Source organism: Myotis yumanensis, unplaced genomic scaffold (assembly GCF_028538775.1).
Source record: "Myotis yumanensis isolate MYYU_CA2020_CCGP unplaced genomic scaffold, mMyoYum1.0.hap1 SCAF_1, whole genome shotgun sequence".
Taxonomy (NCBI): Eukaryota; Metazoa; Chordata; class Mammalia; order Chiroptera; family Vespertilionidae; genus Myotis; species Myotis yumanensis.
In genome coordinates this window covers 200,015,102-200,037,194 of record NW_027223752.1, presented here as the reverse complement: position 1 = coordinate 200,037,194, position 22,093 = coordinate 200,015,102, and positions in this window count along the sequence as shown.

Below are 22,093 nucleotides of genomic sequence, written 5' to 3'. Positions count from 1 at the left end.
GCCTGCCCATCTGTGCCACATTAGGCATCTGGGCAAACTTGGCCCTTGTACGCACATCAGTGTGACAGCTTGCCGATTTGTTTCGTCACCTTTCACAGACCACTTGTCAATGTACGGTTCTCAAAGAAAAGCCTCCTTACCTGTATTTCTAAGAAGCTCTTTGTCTTTGGATGTCTGACTCATAAACTGGATACTTTTCAAGAGCTTAAGGAGCAAGCAGGTTTATAGCATGTAGCTTTTGGAAAGTCTATTCATTGTGAACATGTTCTTATTTAATTTACCAATATTTAAGTAGCTTGCCCTCCCCATTACATTAATTGTTGTAAACAGTATCTAATTGCACTAATAGCTGTTTACAAATTACACAACATGGATTTAGTTGGAAATTCTTGAGGATGAGACTTGTGGCCCTGAGCCATTTTATGAAATCTTGCTAAGAAGCATTTACAAAGGAAAACATGTAGGCATGTTTACATAAATATTTTCACTTCAATGATGTCTTGTTGCATATCTTTTCTATCCATAACCCCTCTCCTCACCCTCCCTCCTGCACCTGCTATGATCATTAGTTCACTATGACTTCTCCACTAAAGGTCCTCACTTCCCACCTGCCAGTGCTCATCTGATTCAGAAGCACTTGACAAGGTTGACCACACCCTCTTTTTTTTTTTTTTTCAGTTTTTCCCTGTTAGCGTCTATGACACATGAAATAGCTGATTCTTAGATTAGCTTTCCTGATCCTTCTTAGTCCATTGTCCTAGCTCCTTTCTTCCTTCACACTTAGAGCAGTGGTTCTCAACCTTCTGGCCCTTTAAATATACTTCCTCATGTTGTGACCCAACCATAAAATTATTTTCATTGCTACTTCATAACTAATGTTGCTACTGCTATGAATCATAATGTAAATATCTGATACTCAGGATGGTCTTAGGTGACCCCTGTGAAAGGGTCTTTCAACTGCCAAAGGGGTGGTGACCCACAGGTTGAGAACCGCTGATTTAGAGGGTGGCATTTTCAATATTCTGTCTCCATCTTCTTTGCTATCTTATTCTCTTCTTGGATTTATCTTGTCCTTATCAAAAGATTACACACAGTGTATAATTTGTTTCCAGTCCAGATCCTAAGCTCCGGTAATGATGAACTACCTACTAAACATTCCGTGTAGTAGATGCACCATGACTTTGTCAGTGTTTAAAATATTTTATATAATACTTCAGCATATAATGGGTATCCAGTTAGCTTTTACTTCTCTTATTCTCTTCTCTGTTGGTTTACTATTGCTGCTGAAACAAATTACTGCAAATTTAATCATTCAAAATGAAATAAACACTATTAGTTGGAAATGAAATGGGTCTCACTAGATTAAAATCAAAATTTCATCAGGGCTATATCCCTTTCTGGAATATTCCACTTTTAAGAAACCTGTGATATTATCAGACTCACCCAGATAATTCAGAGCATTTTTCCTACTTAAGATCATCTGATTAGCAACCTTAATTTACTCTAAAACCTTATACTCCTTTGAAAGTAACCTAACAAATTCACAGATTCTTCTGATTAGGATAGACATCTTTATTCTCCCTACCTCCTCTTTATCATCTTTTTAAATTAAATCATTACTTCAGCATAAAATCTTCTTAATATAATCATTCAAAATTTAGTGTAAGAATATTTGGAACTTCATCTCTGAATCTTAGGATTTGGGAGATTTGGGGGGGAGAAAATGTTTTAGATTTTGAGAAATTTCTGAATCTTTGTGTTAGGCTGGGTATGTGACATTGCTGCTGGAAATCGATATAAAATAAATAAGGTGCTGAATCAAGGGAACATGGGCACTACTGGTAGTGAGTATAAAATGAACTAGATAATGTATCAAGAGAACAACAGGAACAATTTAAAGTTCCAGAGTTGAGTGAGAACTTCTATAATATAGACTTTTTCTTCATAATGTTGATGCTTAACATAATTATCAACTCACAGCTTTATGAAATTAGATTTTATAGTGATACTGTGTTCATTATATATGTATATATGTATATGTATATACATACATATTAGATTTGTGTGTGAGGAAGGATTGTGTTCAATGCAAAAAATATTCATTTAGAACTTACTCTATTTAAAGTTTGCTAACAATTTCAAAGGCCAGGATAACAAACAACCACTGCTCTACCCTCCAGGGGGAAGAGAGAGAGAGCAAGGGAATCCTAACAGAGCAAATGAGAAGAGCAGTTGCTCTACAAAGGCAACACTCATCTGAGAACAGTATAATACATGAAAGTGTTTTCTGCCTTTAATCTTCCCAAGTCTCCCAGAGGAAGAGAAATACAACTCCTGGAGAGTAGTTTAGACCAGCGATTTTCAACCTGTGTGCCATGGCAGGCACACGGTGTGCCACAAGAAATTTTAATAGTCAGGGGCACTGGCCTCTTTTCTCTTAGATTTTCAAATAATAAAATGACAACAGCCAACACAGCAACATCCATCTGGTATGAATGAATCAAAATATACCTATATTTTTGTCAGATCTGCAAAAAATATATTTAGTAATTTATTTTAGTAATTAGCGTATGTGTGCCATGAATTGAAAAAGGTTGAACATCAGTGATTTAGTCTTGTAACCTGGGTTATTTTGCTTTTGGTTTGTTTCTTATCTGGTACTCTGGTCCTACTAGCCAGGATCTTCCTTGGCTTGGGATTAAGGTGTCACTTTTTTTTTTTTTTTAGTTTTGAGATAAGGTTTAATTTTAATTATTTCCTGTGCTATTCATAGCTTATCTGTGGACAACACTCCCTAGAGTGTTGTTTAGTTTTTGTCCTCACAGCTCAGACATTTGACCACTATGATTTCTGTGTATTTTTTGTGACTGACCTGTCCTGATTGTGTACTTTAGCCTGATGGGATTGTTTTTATTCTGAATATCTGTCATCTCTGCTGTCAGAGCCCTGGTTCTGAGGGAATATTCCTAGGACGTTATGTTTGTTTATTTTCTCCACAGAATGTACCTTTTCCTATTAATAAGACTCTTTTGTACTGGGCATTCACATAGCACCTTGAACACTACTGCAGGAGACAGAAATGTGTTAGTAGAAACAAAGGATTCTAGCTCAACACTTCCTGCCTTTTCTCCCTAAAGCATCCTTTTCCAAGTTTAGCTATTGTGTTAAGTCAGGGTTCTCCAGAAGAACAGAACCAACAGGAGATATCTATATATCTATGTATCTATCTATATATTTGTTATAGGAATTGGCTCAATAGATTTTGGAGGTGGAAAAGTCCCAAGATCTGCCATCTCCAAGTTGGAGAACCAAACAGGCAGATAGGGGAGTAATTCAGTCCAAGTCCAAAGATGTGAGAACCAAGGGAGCCAGTGGTGTAAGTCTTTATCTCTTAATCCAAACACTATTTGGGCTTCTACCTGAATAAATGCTTCCTGAATTGCTCCTTTTAAATCTCAAATAAATGCTTATTGCTTCTCATTTTGGCCTTTCCTTTCTGGGTTGGCAGTTTACAAACTGGCACCAGAACTCAGAGGGTAAGGAGGGACTGAAGAAAGAGGCAGACTCTCCAGATTGGTAGGTGTCAGTTTTATTTTATTTTTTTTATTAAATATTTATTGTTCAGATTATTACATTAGTTACTCTTTTTTCCCGTCATAACTCCCCTCCACCCAGTTCCAACCCCACCCTCTGCCCTCACTCCCCACCCACTGTCCTCATCCATAGGTGCAGGATTGTTGTCTAATCTCTTCACTCACCCCCACGCCCCCCCCCCCCAAGAATAGTCAGTCCATTCCCTTTCTATGTCCCTGATTCTATTACAATCACCAGTTCATCAGATTATTTATTCACTTGACTTTTAGATTCACTTGTTGATAGATGTGTATTTGTTGTTCATAATTTGTATCTTTACCTTTTTCTTCTTCTTCCTCTTCTTACAGGATACCTTTCAGCATTTCATATAATACTGGTTTGGTGGTGATGAACTCCTTTAGCTTTTTCTTATCTGTGAAGCTCTTTATCTGGCCTTCACTTCTGAATGATAGCTTTGCTGGATAAAGTAGTCTTGGTTGTAGGTTCTTGGTATTCATCACTTTGAATATTTCTTGCCATTCCCTTCTGGCTTGCAAAGTTTCTGTTGAGAAATCAGCTGACAGTCGTATGGGTACTCCCTTGTAGGTAACTGATTTTCTTTCTCTTGCTGCTTTTAGGATTCTCTCTTTGTCTTTTGCTCTTGGCATTTTAATTATGATGTGTCTTGGTGTGGTCCTCTTTGGATTCCTTTTGTTTGGGGTTCTCTGTGCTTCCTGGACTTGGAAGTCTATTCCTTTTACCAGGTAGGGGAAGTTTTCTGTCATTATTTCTTCAAATAGGTTTTCAATATCTTGCTCTCTCTCATCTTCTGGCATCCCTATAATTCGGATGTTGGTACGCTTGAAGCTGTCCCAGAGGCTCCTTACACTATTTTCATATTTTCGGATTCTTTTTTCATTTTGCTTTTCCAGTTGGGTGTTTTTTGCTTCTTCGTATTTCAAATCTTTGACTTGATCCTTGCCACCCTCTGGTCTGCTGTTGGGAGTCTGTATAATATTCTTTATTTCAGTCAGTGTATGCTTAATTTCTAGTTGGTCCTTTATCACAACATCAAGGGTCTCATTAGATTTCTTGAAGATCTCACTACATTTATCGGCGGTCTTACCAGTCTTTTCAAGGATCTCACTACATTTATTGGCAGTCTCACCAGTCTTTTCGAGGGCCTTACTCAATTTATGGGCAGCTTCTAAACAGTTCTTTAAAGACTTAAAAGTGTGGTTTTGAACTCTATATCCAACAGTTTGCTTTCCTCCAATTCTGTCGTTTGTATCCTGTTTCATTGTCTCGTCATCTTTTAATGCTTCGCTGTGTCAATAGAATGCCTTTCTGTGCTAAGTGTCCCAATTACCTGAGGTAGACACTCTCGGTGCACCCCCTCGTGGGCTTTGTGCACAGTCTTGTTGTGGTTAAGCCTTGATTGTTGTAGTTATCACTCTGAGGAATTGACCTCCAGGCCAACTGGCTGTGAGAACCAGCTGTGTCTGCGGTGGGAGAACTTCTGTGCTGGAGACACCCCTCTGGGGCTAGACTTGCTTCAATGGGGCTTTGGTGCTCACTGAGTCTGCCCCCTGAGTGTCTTTTATGGTTCCACGGAGCTGCAAACTGGATGGTCCCACTCTGACCTCTGGGCTTCCTGGCTCCTGGATCTCTAGGGAGGTGCTAATCTAGCCTTTGCCTGAGGCTATCCAGCAAAACCCTCCCTGCAGGACTTGGGCAGGGCGGGTCCCACGGGATCAACAGGGCGGGGTTAGCAATTATGGCTGTTCTCAGTCTTGCCCTCAGAGGCTCTGCTTCTCAGTGTCCCAGTAGGTGCTGCAAGCCTCACGGAGAGAAAGCTGCCCTAGGGTTCTGAGCGATGCCAGACAGTCCCGCTTCTCCTGTATGAGTCTGGGTCCTTAGAGACTCGCCCGGAACTGGAGCTCAGAGCCTGAGACTCCCTCCCGATTGAAAACGACAACCTCGCCCTCAGCCGCCAGCCCGCTCCTCATGCACTCCGAATCTTAGTATTTTACTTCAGCACTGCACCTCCTCTGAGCCTCGGTATGCTTTTCTCTTTCCTTCTAGTTGTAGAACTTCCACTCAGCCAGCTTTCCTGTGGTTCTGGATGATGTCCATTCCATCTTTTAATTGTATTTTTGAAGTGATTGTTCGAGGCAGCAAACTCCCGTGTTTACCTATGCCGCCACCTTGGTTTCTCCAGGTGTCAGTTTTAAATGCAAGGGGATTTAGGAGGCTTGGTGGTGGCAAGACTAGTAGTTTTCTGCTCCTTCCCACCAACATCTTAACAGCTTATATAGAGGCCTTGACTGGGTTAAGACACATAGTCCAAATGGTCTCAACAACACCTTCCTTTCTCAGGAATGCATCCTTGAAAATGGCTCCCACTGTGGGAACCATGGGTAACATGCATTCCAAGGACAGGGGTGGGGTTGAGGAGCATACAATTGCCCAGGTCCAGGACAACCAGTGGTCATGTCCTTCCAATAGCTTCCTTCCACAAAGGTTCTTGCCATCATGCTTGTTTTTCCTGAGCTTTCTTAACCAAGAAAAGGTGAATAAAGTTTACTCTTAACTTACTTATATTTTTAAAAATCTCTCATTATCGTATGATGTATTTTTGTTTCTAATACACTATATATCTGTGGCTTTAGTAAGCTGCACTATTTATCATCTCTCATTTCTTACTTTTTCTGCTTAATGTAATACATTGAAAGGTGGACTTTCATGGTGGTGGAGAAAACAGCTGCTGAGGTCAGAATCCCTGAGTTTGACTCCTTGATCTCTACTACTTAATAGTCGTGATGCATTGGGAAGTATATTTTCACTCTGCATATTAGTATGATCATCTGAAAATAAGAAGAAAAGAAAATACCTATCTCCTAAGGTTATTGAAAGAAGTGAATGAGTTAAAACATAAATAACATATAAAATGTCTGGCAGCTCGGTAGGCATTAAGTGTGGGTCTGTATCCACCAAGTGTTTAGATGGAAGGACTCACATTCATGTGTCACCTTTGGATTATAACTAACATTGAGTTGATTTATATCTAAATGACTCCAGGATGATTTCTTAAATTCTGTGAGCCTTATTATCCACGTTCGAAAGTTGAGGTAGAGTTTCCTCTCTGCTTACCTACCAAAGTGGTTATGAACAACTTTCAGAACTGTAAATTTCTATCATTACAGCAATCATTAATTTTACCTTCATAGATATGTACTTTCTTTTATAAGAATAAAAATAACTCTTGTGAAGCCCAGATATACTATTTTCAGTAACATGAGTCAATTGTTAAATACAATATTGAATGTGCAAAGCTTTATTGAGTACCACACAGAAGATCTCAAGGAATATACATCTAACTGGGTTGGTGCGACATACATACAGTGAAGGAAGAAAAATGCAAGGTACGGATGATAGGTACCAATTAGATGTAGCTTTAAACATTTCCAGAAAAGAAACATAGTTTATACATTGGATACTAAACACAATGGCACAGTTTATCCCTTAATATTTAAAAGAATTAAAAAATGTAATAAATGAGTTTTTAAAGCATAAATATTCAAGGCAATCTGAGGAGGGAGATTATTTCTCCTTTGACTTTCAGGAAAGCTTTATGTTAGATCTTCAATTTGATCTACATTATGAAAGGTAGGATTAAATTAGTTGAAAATTATCAGCAGAGGGAGAAGTGTGAACCAAAAAAAGGGTGTAGGAAAAAATAAAGTTTATTAAGAAGCTACATAGATGGAATGGAGAGGCTGATATTTAAAGAGAAAAAAACACACAAAACAATGGTGTCAGAAAACTGTGTTTTTATCCATGTTCTGCACTTTGGCTCAACTTGAGCAAGTGGTTTGACCTCTGAGTTCAAGCTATGAAGTTGGTGAGTAGTAAAATACAATTTCTATTTCATACAGCTAAAGCAGAGTGAGTAAAATATTATGTAAAAAAGAGATTATGAATTGTGATGCTCAAAACAATTTTAATATTCACAAAAAGTATAGTTCTCATAAAAGGAAATATATAGAATTATGACATAAAAATGAAAAGATTGATTTGGACCAGATTCAATCAATTTAGATTATAAATGTTTCAGGATGTTATTTTTTTAAATGAAAATATGATTGAACTACTTTTGTTGTTGTTTAAGAATAATTAATCTAACTAAAAATTCTGGAAGAATTGACTTGGTAAAATATTTGAATAAAAACACCTATTCAACAGTCCTTGCAATAATCCTGGTGTTAGATGATAAATAGCTGTGATGGTATTAAGCATGCTACATCTGTGAAATATGTAAAGAATAAAGGTATATGATATTTCAATACTGCTTTGTACTTAATGGCTGAGGAAGCTGAATATTATTAGACAATAATAATTTGGTACGTGAGTGAGAAAGTAAACAAGACTACGGTAAGTATATTTGAGATATGGGGGAAAAGTCAAGTGAGATGTTTTAGAAAATTTAAGTTAGACAACAGAAACATCAAAGGGAATAATAAGCAGTTCCTAAAGCAAGAGAAAATTGGGCTTCAGATACAATCCTCCCAATAAAATAATGACAGAGATAGTGAAAACATAATTTTAGACTGAAGTTCATCTGGGAGCTTTTTTCATTCATCTGTTTTCCTCACATGACCCTTGTTGCATTTCTCCTTAGGAAATTTCTCTTTTCTCTCTGATCATGGCATTGTCAGATCCGTTTTCTGTATTTCCCACGATGCTGTTTACATTTTGTCTCAGATCCTTTGAATAAAAGCGGTAAGTGTTAGTTACTGGAACTCAGAGATTTTGGGGTAGTTCTGTTTTATTACTACAAAGAGAAATAGCAACAGAAGATCAAAGACACCTAGGGTGCAATTGAATTGATCAAATCAATTCGGTATATCACAGAGTAAAATCAACAGCCCAAGACTCTTTGACAATTAACACTGAGAGCTATAACATTACAATTCACACCATGCTCAAGTAAACCATATTGTATAATCATTCAAATATTCCAACGTGATTATTAAAGTACACATGACCTCCTAAGCAAGTACATGGTTTATCCAAATGAATTTTGGCAATCTCAGAGGATGTGTTGCCTTTTTTTTTTCTTTTTTTAAATTTACTCCCATATTTGTTTTTCAAGTTGACAACACAGATTATGATTATGGAAAAACATTTTTGGTCTGAAAAAAAAACCAAAAAACACACAAATAAACAATGATGACAATAACAAAAATTTCAAGCCTTTATCAAGTTCCAAGTGCTTATAAAATGGAAAACCCCAAGTGTTTCTGGATTTGTGTTTATTACTGCTATTTCCTTCAGAGTCATCTGAAAAGTCAGCTTACACCATGTTCCCAATTGAAATCTTGACATCATTGTGAGGGCTTACACTGCAGTTTTTACAGAGAATCACTCTCTTAATCCTTAGAGTGCATTAATAGAGCAGACAAGAAATTGCATCTTCAGGCAAAAGAGAAAAAAATCAGGTGCTTTTTTTTGGTAATTGAAACCTTAATGATGATGATAATTACAAAATGATAATGATATAAACACTCATTTGAACTAGAACTTACAAGAATAATACCTAGCAAAAATACATTTATAATGGTACTTTAAAATTATGCAAATCAAGGGTTGTAACACTTCTTAAAGCTATTTAATTTAGGTTAATAAACTATTTCATTCATTCAGTAAAAATAATATAGTTCACACACACTGCAGAAGATTTTGAAAAGAAGTTGAACATTTTACTATTTGTTATAGTTTGTCTACCCAGAAAGCAAGTCAGACAAAGGTTAGTGTGCAAGCAGCTTATTGGGGAGTGCTCTTGAGATCAATAGCTTAGGAATAAGAAAAGAGAAAGAAGTAGGACAGTGAGGCTTCTGGTAATTCAGTGGGTCTGAAGCTGGGATGGTCCTCTAGAGTTTTTCTGAATTTAGCTAAGGGGTGGGACCATTTTATCCTGAGTGAAACAATCACTGAATGTGGGCTTTTCTGAAAAGGGGAATGGCCCTTGGCAGTGTGGCTGCCTTCTGCCCTGGCCATGCGCAGGGGAACTGACCCCTGAGTGCTAAGCAATGGCAACCAACCGAATTCCAATATCCTTATACTTACAATTTCCTGGATATTTCCAAACTCCTGATGCATCATGCCAGGTAGTACATGCCTTTTTGCAGGTAGCCTATCCTGTTGCCACCAATAAAATATTTAAGAATTGAACTGAGACTGGTGCTCCAGGTCATTTGTATTCTACCTACAACCAGTAATGGAGTTCTTATGGCAATCCGGGTGGCCGACAATAAGCTTCAAACTAAGTGTGGACTTACTTGGTCACCTGCAGACGCACCTGTCATAGATTGGGTTCCACTCTGAACAAACTCTGACGCAGGTATTAGCAGGGAGGAATCACAACCTATGCAAAGAAAAGTAAGGAAATATAACAAAAAAAGGGAAGAAGCTGGGCTGTAATAAAGTCTTAATGAAAACCTCATCTGCACTTCTAGAGAACTCTGACCCTAGGACAGCCCTTCAGATTTCTTCTGGGTTTCAATGAGGTCTTTGTACCCTGTCTGACCATTCATTAGATGCAAGCCTCCTTGGAAAGGAGATGGCTTCAGGTGATGTGGCCCTTGGCAGCCACAATTGAAGAGGGTTAATAGCGGACCTTGTCTGGCCTGCAGCACTCCCAGCAGTGGGGACAATAGTCTATGAGTCCTGTAGGGAGATTTGCATACAGCATCCCAATGAAAATCTATAGTTCAAACTCCCAATACCATTACACTCATTAATTAGAATTAATCGCAGGTTACAATTATCAGAGTTTAATCAAGTTACCATGATTCTTTGCTTTAACTTCATCAAAATCTTCACTTCTCTACCTTCTAAATGTGGTTTCTGCCCCAAATATTCGCCCTGTCCTATTTCTGCCTAGGATAGTTGAAATAATTACATGAAGTTGTACATTAAAAATCACATTGAAATTTATAAAAATACTTATATTTTGCTACTGACATCTAACAATATCTGTTCCTATTCATTGCTCTGCTTGATTTTTTTCTTATAAAACAATTTATTCTAATCTAATAAAAAGTATGTCCTTGTCTATACAATTTTAGTTTGAAAGGGCCTCTGATGACTTAGAAAAAAATTAATTCTCTTTTCTTTTAAGTGGGCTTTAAGAAATATAAACAAATCAACATTATTTCTTTTCATTCTGATAATTCCTAACAATGAAATGAGGGCACTGATTTTACTTTCATGTGCATGAACCACTTTTGTCTTTGATTAGAAACCCAAATCTCTTCTTTGACCCCACAGGAATTAGCATAAGTGGCATACTTAGCATATTTAACCCCTGGAGCAGATACTTTTTTAACACCATACTTGTCTGTATATCAAAATTATTTTTAGTAATAACCATGGCATAAAATGAATAATAATAATGGGCAGAAAAGGAATGCTGACAGGGAACATTTAGTATTATTGATATTTATATGTATAATTATTGCAGTAAAAATTAAAATAACCATACTAATTATGAACTTTAAAAATTATATTAGTGTATTTTTTGAAATGGAAAGATAAATATATATTGCTTTGTCATAGTAATGAATAATGATCCATTTTCAATTTCTGAGCTGTAATTCTGGCAAATTGTCAATGATTTTATCAAAATTGGTATTCTTCACATAATCATATTTGATAGAGACTGTGAAATTAGCTTTGCTCATTGTTTATTGAACAATGATTTGCATTATTTTTTATTTCAAAAAGTTTCACTCATATGAACAAACAGATTGAAAAAAGTCTTAGACATAACGATAATTTTAGGAGAAATGCATAAAAATCCCATTTAACAGTGAATTTTAGAAATTGCAATTCTATCTTTGTTTCTTCAGGATTAATTATAGCAGCTTCCAAATGTCTCTGCAGGTATATATATGAATATATACATACTAGAGGCCCGATGCACAAAATCGTGCAAGGGGCTTGGCCCTCACAGTCCCTTGTAGCCTCGGCTTCGTCTGGAAGGTTGTCTGGAAAGATGTCCAGTCTAATTAGCATATTACACTTTTATTATTATAGATGGAATAGATACATACATACATACATATATATATATGGAATATATACATATGAAATATATACATATGGAATATATATATATATATAGAGAGAGAGAGAGAGAGAGAGAGAGAGAGACTAAAAGAAAAAGAAAAAAATTGAAAACTCCAAGTGGTTTCAGTGAATGATAGAATGGAATGTTGTTCTTTTCCTATGCCTGTAAAATCACTGATATCAGTGTGTTTTTTTAAATTACATGTGTAATACCTGAAATTTACAGTGCCAGAAGAGTTGGAAACATGTTTTATTCCCAAAGTGAGCTCAAATAATCACAAATCTTAACAAATTTAGTTTCAAAACAAATGCATATACACAGTGTCTCCAAAAAATGTATACACACTTTCACAGCTGATAGGTCAATTTTGAAAATAAAGTGTATTTTAATAAATACTGCTATAATTATTTAAAGTGTGTGTATATTTTTTAGGGGGGACACCCTATCTTTGAGTCCATGTTTTCTGGGGACAAAATTCAGAACACAATTTAATTTCCACATAAAATTTATTAATAAAGGGTAAAAATTAAAATGTGTTCAGTTAAAAATTGCATATATTCATAAACTTGTAAACATAAATATATATTTAGAATTTAACAGTCACTGCAGCAATTGCTTAGCGGAACATTTTGTCACTGACATAGTTTAGAATTGCCAGCACATGTTGGTAATAAAGCACCAACCAGTTTTAATTGTTTTTTATTGTTGTTTCTAAATTTCCTACAGTTTATTGCTAGCACTGAAGCAGACCACTCCTGTCAGCCACCCTTATAATCTTATCCATTACATTATTCTTGTCACATTTTTACAGCTTTGTTGCTGCTAACTTCAGGAGTGAGGACACAGGCAGAATTTAAAAAATGAAAAAATGTTCCCTTAACTAATTTCTTTTTATTCACATAAATACACAACAACAAAATTCTAGCTACTAAAAGGAACAACTTACTCCCTAAATATTCTATGCCAGTGTGTTTTGTTGTTGTTTTGTTTGGAAAGCATTCAGATCATGGGAATAAGGGTTTTCTGAGGTCTCGGGGTGCTATGCAGACATTTTGTACTCGAATTTCTGAGGTAGGTTCTGAAATTCCAATTTAAAGAGATAGGAGAAAGAGAAGAAAGAGAAAACACCATGGCTGAACATGTAATAGCATCTTTCCTCACTTCTTGAAGCCTTCTGCATCTGGGAGTTAGCTCTTTCTTTTACCTTGAAAAAATTTCTTTTCTTAGTTTGTATTATCATCTCTCCTCCTTATTTTATCCCTTTTCTGTAACCTCTTCTGGACTCCTCTGCCGGCTCCTCCTCTTCTCCTGGTCTATTTAGTAGATAGCACGCTTGATGTCTCAGTTTTAGGGTATTTTCTCTCCCTAGGCTATTGCATAAAAAACCTAGTATGTTTATCTCCATAACTAACTCTACATTGATTCTTGTGCTCATTTAAACGAGTCTATTCTTGCCTGTTTTTTAAGCATCTCAACTGTCATGTATCCAAAACAAAATCATGATTTTATCCTCATCCTTCCCACTTTCATCAATGACTCCCACTAATCTTGTTTATTGTCCAGAAAGTTGGCTTTATCTTTTGTGTCTTTCTTTTCTTTGTCTCTAACATTCATTCCATAATCAAATTCTGTTTTAATGTACATTAAACCAATAATTTTTTTACTCTGTCTTCTCTATCATCCCAGCTTAGGCCATCTCTTTTTTGGACTTTGGCAATAGCTTCTGCTTTTCTCCATCAATCCATTTTACATACAGCATGCTCTTTTATGATATAAACCTGCTGTATAAAACCAGTGCCTAAAATCTTCCACTTCCTCATACTGCCAGAAAAGCATCCTCCTTAGTATGGGCTATGGGACCCTCCTGACGTAGTCCTGTTCATCTTTCAACCTCATTTTATTTAACATTTTCCCTCTCTCACTGTGCTCAAACTGCATGGGTCTTTTTGTGCTCCCAACCTGTTAAGCTCAGTCCATTATTAGATATTTTCACTTGTTCTTTCCTGTGTCTAAAATGTTTTACTTCTATAGGTCTTTCTTCTAGAGGTCTTTGCAAGAATGTATCTTACCATCATTTAGAACTCAGATCAGTTGTCGCCTCTTTCAAGAGATCTTCACTAGCCCCCACTATGCGAAGTAGTCCTGCCCTGGATGCAGGCATTCTCTATCACAATGCCCTATCTTGCTATCTAATCACCCTGTAAAGTGTTCTCATTTTTTTTTTTTTTTGCTTTTTTATTTACATACTGTCAGTGCCCTCTCATACATTCTTCCAGCTTCATGAAAGGAGTGAGTTTTAGCTTCACTATACCTTGGGATAATTCTAAAGCCCTTTTCTGCCCCTCACTCTCTCCTCCTACAGGGAAACAAGAATGACTTAACTGATAGGTGAGTTTGAAAGAGGATCACATATTGTCCAGTTCATTCCTTCTGTTTTCTGTGAGGTCTGGCTGCATGAATAGAGGACACGCTCTGGTCTGTGTTTAGTAATTCGGAAGCATCCTAACTCTCTGATTATGTTTTGCAGTATAGCCTGTGGCTACACAGCAAACTTGCCAAATTCAGAAAAGTAATATTAGCAATTGGTTATTTAAGCTCTGTTGTAGTGCACTGTGCTTGAGAAATATATGAGTTTAATCAGAAATGATATGACTATTATGTCCAAGGTGTTTCTTTTTTTTAGGGGAGGGCGAGTAGACTTTAAAAAATAAGTCTCTTTTTCATAGAAGTTTGTAGTGAGATAATTGAACTATGTGAAGGTTTTCTGTTTGTTTTGATTGCGGAAGGGGGAAGGGAAGGGAAGGTTGACTTTAAGTGGGGAAGCCCAGGTGAACAACTTTAGGACTTAGGTTTTTAGAAAGCAAGGATTTGTAATCTTGGTGTATGAGGAAATCTAATTGCAACTTTGCCACACAGGTGACAGAGATTTTATACAGTAAAGCTTTTTTAAAATGTCAGGTCACAGGCACCCACAAAATAGCTTTGGCCCTCATTGGCCTTAGTAGATGAAAGGCCATGTATGGGTTAAACAGCTTGACCTTGAAATATCGAAGCATAGGGCAGACTGAAGTGAGAATCAGATCTTAGTAGCCTGTGGTAAGCAGAACAATTTTCTACCTTTAGTGTATTTTTAGGCAGGTCCACAGACCAGGACTTTAGTTTCACAATTGCTGCAGATTACTAGCAATGTTCAGTGTTTACATTGTCAATGCATACCTAAGTATGAGATGCTATCTAAACTATCCAAACCCCAATCTTTGGTATATTTCAAACTACTTTTCAGGAAGAGAGGAATTCTTCAATTTATGTTGCTTGCCCATGGGACTTTAATAATTTATCTCCACTATGTGGTCTCGGGCTGGCAGCCCTCTTAAAGCTGGGGTTCAAACATCCTAAAACATCACTGCCACAGGTTTCTAGTAGTCAAAGCCATTCGCAGATTAGCTTATGGAGAACTGACTCTACCTCTACATGTGCAGAGTGGCATGTACATGCCAAAATGGTAGAAATTATTGCTAATCATATTTTAAGATTCTCCAATAAAGTCCATCCTTGCCCATAATTTACACTTTTCCCACCTATAAATACATCTATCGCACCCTCAAAAGTCTCATCCCATTATATCACCAACTTGAAATCCGATTTACTTATCTGTACTTGGAAAATTATAAGACACTGAAGAAAGAAATGGAAGCAGATACAAATAAGTGGAAGCATATATTGTGTTCATGAATAGAAAGAATTAGTATCATTAAAATGTCCATAGTATCCCAAGAAGTCAATAGATTCAACACAATTCCTATCAGGATTCCAATGGTGTATTTCACAGAACTAGAACAAATATTCCAAGCATTTATATGGAACCACAAAAGACTCTGAATAGCCACAGCAATCTTGAGAAAGAAGAAGAAAGAGTAATCACACCACCTGATATCAAACTGCACTACAAGGCCATAGTAATCGAAACAGCAAGGGACTGACATAAAAGCAGACATATAGATTAATGGAACAGAATGGAGAGCCTAGAAATAAGCCCACACCTTTATAGTCGATTAATATTCGACAAATGAGGCAAAAACATACAATGGGGTAAAGATAGTCTATTCAATAAAGAGTGTTGGGAAAATTGGACAGATACACGCAAAAATAAAGTAAAATTAGAATGTATTCTTACACCATACAGAACAATAAGCTCAAAATGGATTAAAGACTTACATGATAGCCTGGCCGGTGACTCAGTGGTTGAACATCGGCCTACGAACTAACAGGTCATTAATCAATTCTTGGGCAGGGCACATGCCCAGGTTGCAGGCTCCATCCCATCCTTGGTGTGGAGTGTGCAGGAGGCCTCTGATCAATGATTCTCTCTCATCATTGATGTTTCTATCTCTCTCTCCCTCTTCCTACCTCTCTGAAATCAATAAAAGTATATTTTAAACAAAGACTTACATGATAGACAAAACCATAACAATTCTAGAAGTAAACACAGGCAGTAAAATCTCAGACATTTCTCCTAGCAATATTTTTTCTGACACATCATCTCGGGCAAAGGAAACAAAAGAAAAAATAAACATATGGGATTTCATCAAGTCCAAAAGACTTTGCACAGCAAAGTACACTATCAACAAAATGAAAAGACAACACACTGAATGGGAGAACATATTCTCCGATGATAAATCTGACAAGGGTTAATATCCAAAATTTATAAATAACTTATACAACTCAACACGATTCACACTACAATAGGAATGACTGATATAGATTCAGATGTTTGCAGTTAATAAGTGCAAAGACTTATACTAGGAAACTTTAAGTGCTAGGAACACATTTGGGACACACCAGCTGGGTGTATTAGCATCTGGGTGGTCACAGTGACCTAAAACTAATGCAGGTCTCAGTGTAGTCTTTTTTCACTGTTTGGGCAGCACAGCCTGATTTTATACCAGGCCTGGATATGGTGAAAGGTGGAAGCTTTCCAGGATCCTAGTGTTCAAGTCCGTTTTCCCCCAGTTATAATATTTGACCCTTTATTTCATTTTTTTCACCCACCCAACATCTATCCACCCATTTGGGTTGTCCTTTTGAAAATTAATTGAGAAAATAAGTACATTATTTGTTAGTTCTCTCAAACCTCAACTTGAACCTCATTTACACATAACAATGTCTAGACTATAGTAGGCTTTAAATAAACATTTGTGAAAATGAAAAAATTCTGAATGCACAGTAAAATATGAAGATACCTTAGAGACATCAACCAGAAAAAAATATCTGTGACCTAGAGGAGACATTCCTTCCAACATATGTCAAACCTTGTCCTTTGATTTTCTCTAAAATGAAAGAGGTTCATCTAAAACCAAATAACTCACTATACAAAACAAATGATATTATCAATGACTAGAGGCTCAGTGCACGAAATTCATGCATTGGGGGGAGGGGAGGGTGTTTCTAGCCCAGCCTGCACCCTCTCCAATCTGGGACATCCCTCTCACAATCCGGGACTGCTGGCTCCCAACCGCCTGCCTGCCTGCCTGCCTGATTGCCCCTAATCACTTTTGCCTGCTAGCCTGATTACCCCCTAGCCCTGTGATGGCGAACCTTTTGAGCTCGGTGTGTCAACATTTTGAAAAACCCTAACTTAACTCTGGTGCTGTGTCACATATAGAAATTTTTTGATATTTGCAACCATAGTAAAACAAAGATTTATATTTTTGATATTTATTTTATATATTTAAATGCCATTTAACAAAGAAAAATCAACCAAAAAAATGAGTTCGCATGTCACCTCTGACACGCGTGTCATAGGTTCACCATCACTGCCCTCGCCACTCCCCTGCCAGCCTGATCAACGCCTAACTGCTTCCCTGCCGACCCAATCACCCCTAACTGCCCTCCCCTGCCAGCCATCTTGTGGCTGTGGGTGGAGCAGTCAATTAACATATTCCCTCCTTATTGGCTGTGGGCACCACCATCTTTATGATGGCATGAGGGTCAATTAGCATATTCCCTCTTTATTAGATAGGATTAGTTAGTGAAGGGTTTTAGGATATTGCATTGGGGAATTCTGGAAGGGATTTGTTGCAAAAAACACCTAACAAAATAAGATCAATATTTGTAGGGCTGTAAAATAACTGGTTGAGATGTTTCATTTTTTATTAATTTATTTTTAATTATAATTGACATAAATCATTATATTAGCTCAGGTGTATAACATAATGGTTCAATATTTCTATACCTTACAAAGTGATCACTGCAATGAGTCTAATAACCATCTGTCATCATAGTTATGATGATGGCGTTGACTCTATTGCTTATGCTGTACATTACATCCCTGTGACATTTTATAAGTGGAAGTTTTGTACTTAATTCTCATCCTCTTTCTCAGTGCTCCCCCACCCTTTCCCCTCTGGCAACCACCAATCTGTTCTATGAGTTTGTTTCTCTTTAATTTTGTTTGTTCATTTGTTTTGTTATCTTAGAATTCACAAATAAGTAAAATCAGACAGTCTTTGTCTTTCTCTGTCCAACTTATTTCACTTAACATAATACCCTCTAGATCCATCCATGTTATTGCAAATGGCAAGATTTCATTCTATTCTGTGGTTGGATAACATTCCATTCTATGTATAAAGCACATCTTATTTATCTATTTACCTATCAATGAATATCTAGGTTGTTTTCATATCTTTCCCGATCTGCACCCTATTGCCATCCGGAACCCTTTGGGGGATGTCTGACTGCTGGTGCGGGATCGAGCCTAAACTGGCAGTCGAACATCCCTCTCACAATCCGGGACCACTGGCTCCTAACCACTTGCCTGCCTGCCTACCTGATGGCCCCGAACCGCTCTCCTGCCTGCCTGATCACCCCTAACCACTCTGCTTGCCTGCCTGATCATCCCTAACTGCTTACCTGCCTGCCTCATTGCCCCTAACCACCTCTGCCTTGGCCCGCACAATCATGGCTTCGTCCAGAATGACGTCTGGAAGGTCGTTTGGCTGTCCGGTCTAATTAGCATATTAAACTTTTATTATTATAGATAGACAAACCATGCTATATTTATATGAATCTATACTTACAACATTTCGACACATATTCAGTGAAACCAAACCGTATAATTAAGGATTATAACTGTATCTCAATATCGGGGCAAGATATTAAATTTAGCAGAGACTCCATTGCTTCTCTTTTAGCAACATTAACTGCTAATTATCGCTTCAATACCTAACAATTGGAAGTCAGAGCAGCTTGAAAGTGAAAAATTGTATTTCTGTCAAAACAGCAATAGAATGTTACCCTTGATTCAGCCTTCTATATCCTAAAAAATGCACTAGTCTTTTTTTTTTCTTCTTTTAGCATAATTTCCAATAGCAAAAACAGACATATATGTCTAGTGAAATAACATTAAAACTAATCAATAAAAAATCAATGGAAAAAATATCCTCAAGGGAGGCTTAACAACAACAAAAGGGAGGAATATATTGAAGGAAAATAATTCCACCAGAAAATCTAGGCAGAGTAAAGCTACTGCAATTGAATGTAAATCTTAATTCTAACTTTCTAATTAATCAAACAATATTTTCATTAAAAGAGAAAAATATTTTCCTAGCTCTGAGATTTTAATCTCTACGTTCCATAGAACTAATTTTGTTCTATGATATAAATTAGAGTTCTGATTATTTCCATTGATTAAATTGATTAAGTTAATCACCAGATCCCATAGGTCTAATTAAGATTAGGCAGTCTCTTAAGTATATATTCATATACATCATAGAAGTTCTAACATGCTGTGCCTTGGTATTTTCCAGTTCAACAAAGCTACATAGAGTAGTCTCTACATGTGAAGAATAAGAAGGCAGGTTACCAAACCAAGCTGGACCCGGTCAAGGAGTAAGTAACTTTGGCCCAGCCACACTTATCCAGTCTAGTACATTTCAGAAAATTCCTGCAACTATAGGAGAAATATCTGTGTTTTTTTTTCAAGATTGATGCTTCCACCTGTGTTCATAAATTCATTCCCCTCCCCCTTATTTTCACTAGTACCTTATTGCATCAGTAATTTCAACTCTTGTTTACATGTTGAGCCCCACCTCTTTAAAAAACAAATACTTATTTGTTTCCCAATATGTATGAGAATGCTCTCACGCTACAAATATATATATTTTTTTTTTTCATTTTTTCTTTCATCCCCTGTCCAGTTTTTTCTATACCTTTCCTATTCCCTTCACTGCCAGTCCCCTGGGGTGAGGATAGAGATAGAGAGCACACATTCTGTTACCACTTTCTTATTTTGCTAACACTTACTTATTTTTCCCATCAAGTAAGAGTTTATATTTCCTCTTCTCATTCTCTATTAATGTCCAAATGTACACACCTCCTGTGGCCCCCATAGATTTCTGACTCAGCAATTTCTTGTTTTCATAATTATCTCTACCATCAGATTTTAAAATTCTTAAGAGTAAGAATAATTATTCATTAAATATTACCACCACCCAACATGTAGTTCAGTGTTTTCTATAAGGTCAACACATCAACTACCTTGAAAAAAATAGATTTTTATAAAAATATTTGTTCTGTATGTATATTATATATGTTTATAACTGCTGAATCTTCATACATTGGACACATTTTTGTAATTAACACCAGACTGAGAGACAAAATATTGCCAACATACCAGAAGCTTTCTAATTCTATTTCCTTGCTATAAACTCCCCTCTTCATGGGGAATAACTGTTCAGACATTAACAGCATAGATTGTTTTCAACATATTTTATACCTTATAAAAATGGCAATATATTGTTTGTGTTCTTGTATCTAAGTTTTTTTATTCAACATTTGTTTGTGAAATTCATTTACATTCACTTTATCATTTTTCCCAAGACCACTAGAACTTTAATTTTTAAACTTCATTTGCTCATTTCTCATCTTTCATGCAATTATTATCATGCACAGTAGTTCTACATATATTTCAAGCTTGTGTTAGCTTTCTATGCTATATATCAAACTGTCATGCACTTAATGGCTTAAAACAAAATATATTTATTATCTCACAGTTCCCAAGGGTCAGGTATTCAGGCACGCTTAACAGAGACACATCTGCTCAGTCTCATAAGGCTGCAATCAAGGTCTCAGACATATGGAGGTTCAATTGAGGAAGAACCTCACTTCCAAGCTCACATAGGTTGATGACATTTATTTCCTTGTGACAGAAGGCCTGAGGGCCCCCACTTATTGATAACTAAGGACTAGAGATCACTGTTAGCTCCTAGAGGTCTCTCTAAGCACCTGGAGCCTAACCACAGTTCTAGGGATTGGCTGCTGTTCTTTGTCACTTCAAGCAGCCAACAAGGAGAGTCCCTAGAGCAAGTGTGCCAGGAAGGCAGAGTCTCCTGTAACACAGCGTGATCTTGAGAGTGACATCCCATATCTTTGCCATATTCTTTTGTTTACAAGTGAGTCAAAGATCCTGCTCCATAGGGGAGGGCATTATATAAAGACATGGATACCAGAATATGAGGATTTTAAGGGTCTCCTTAGGGTCTGACACATTCCAGAAGACAACGAATATTATTTTACATACTCCATAGTCAAGTTTATGTCCCCACAAAGTTACCCTTTCTGGTGATTTTCATTCCTTTCTGCATTTCCATATTTTTTGGTTTTATTGTTTTCCTTCAGAAGAATTACATTTTAGTATTAATTTTAATTGTTTTATTTTGTTTCTAGTTCGGGTGTTTTTAGCTTATCAAAAAATTATCTCTGTATTTGTCCAAAGCTATTTATATTTATTCTCTATTTTAAGGGTTTCTGTGGGTTTTGTTTGGTTGTTTGTTGGCTATAGCATAAAAATGGCAGCTATTTTCTTTTAGCTATTTAAAAATGTCATTTCTTCACTACCTTCAGGCTTCCATTGTTTTGCCCCCAAAGTCCCCTTTAATTATGACCATTATTCCTTTGAATGTAATGCTTCATTTTCTTTGACTGCTTTTTAACTTTTACTGAATATATTTGTGTTCTGTTCTGTGTCCTCATTACATTTATTCTTTTTGCTTTACTTTGGGCATTTTAAATTCTACATGTATGTATTATGCTTTGTCCAATCTGCTATTAAAACCTATTTATTATTTTAGATGTTATATATTTCTATCTATAAGATTGAGTTCATTTTATTGCAATCATTTGCTGAAAATATCCACTACTTTGTCTACTTTCCAACTTCTTCTCTTTTTCTTAAACATATTAACTGTTATTTGAAAGTAGCCATATACTAACTCTCATATTTGGGTAAAATGGGGCCTATTTATACTGCCTGCTTTTCTATTGGTTGTGGATAATGTCTCTTACCTTCTCTCATACTTAGTAATTTTGAATTGTATTCCAACAATGTGG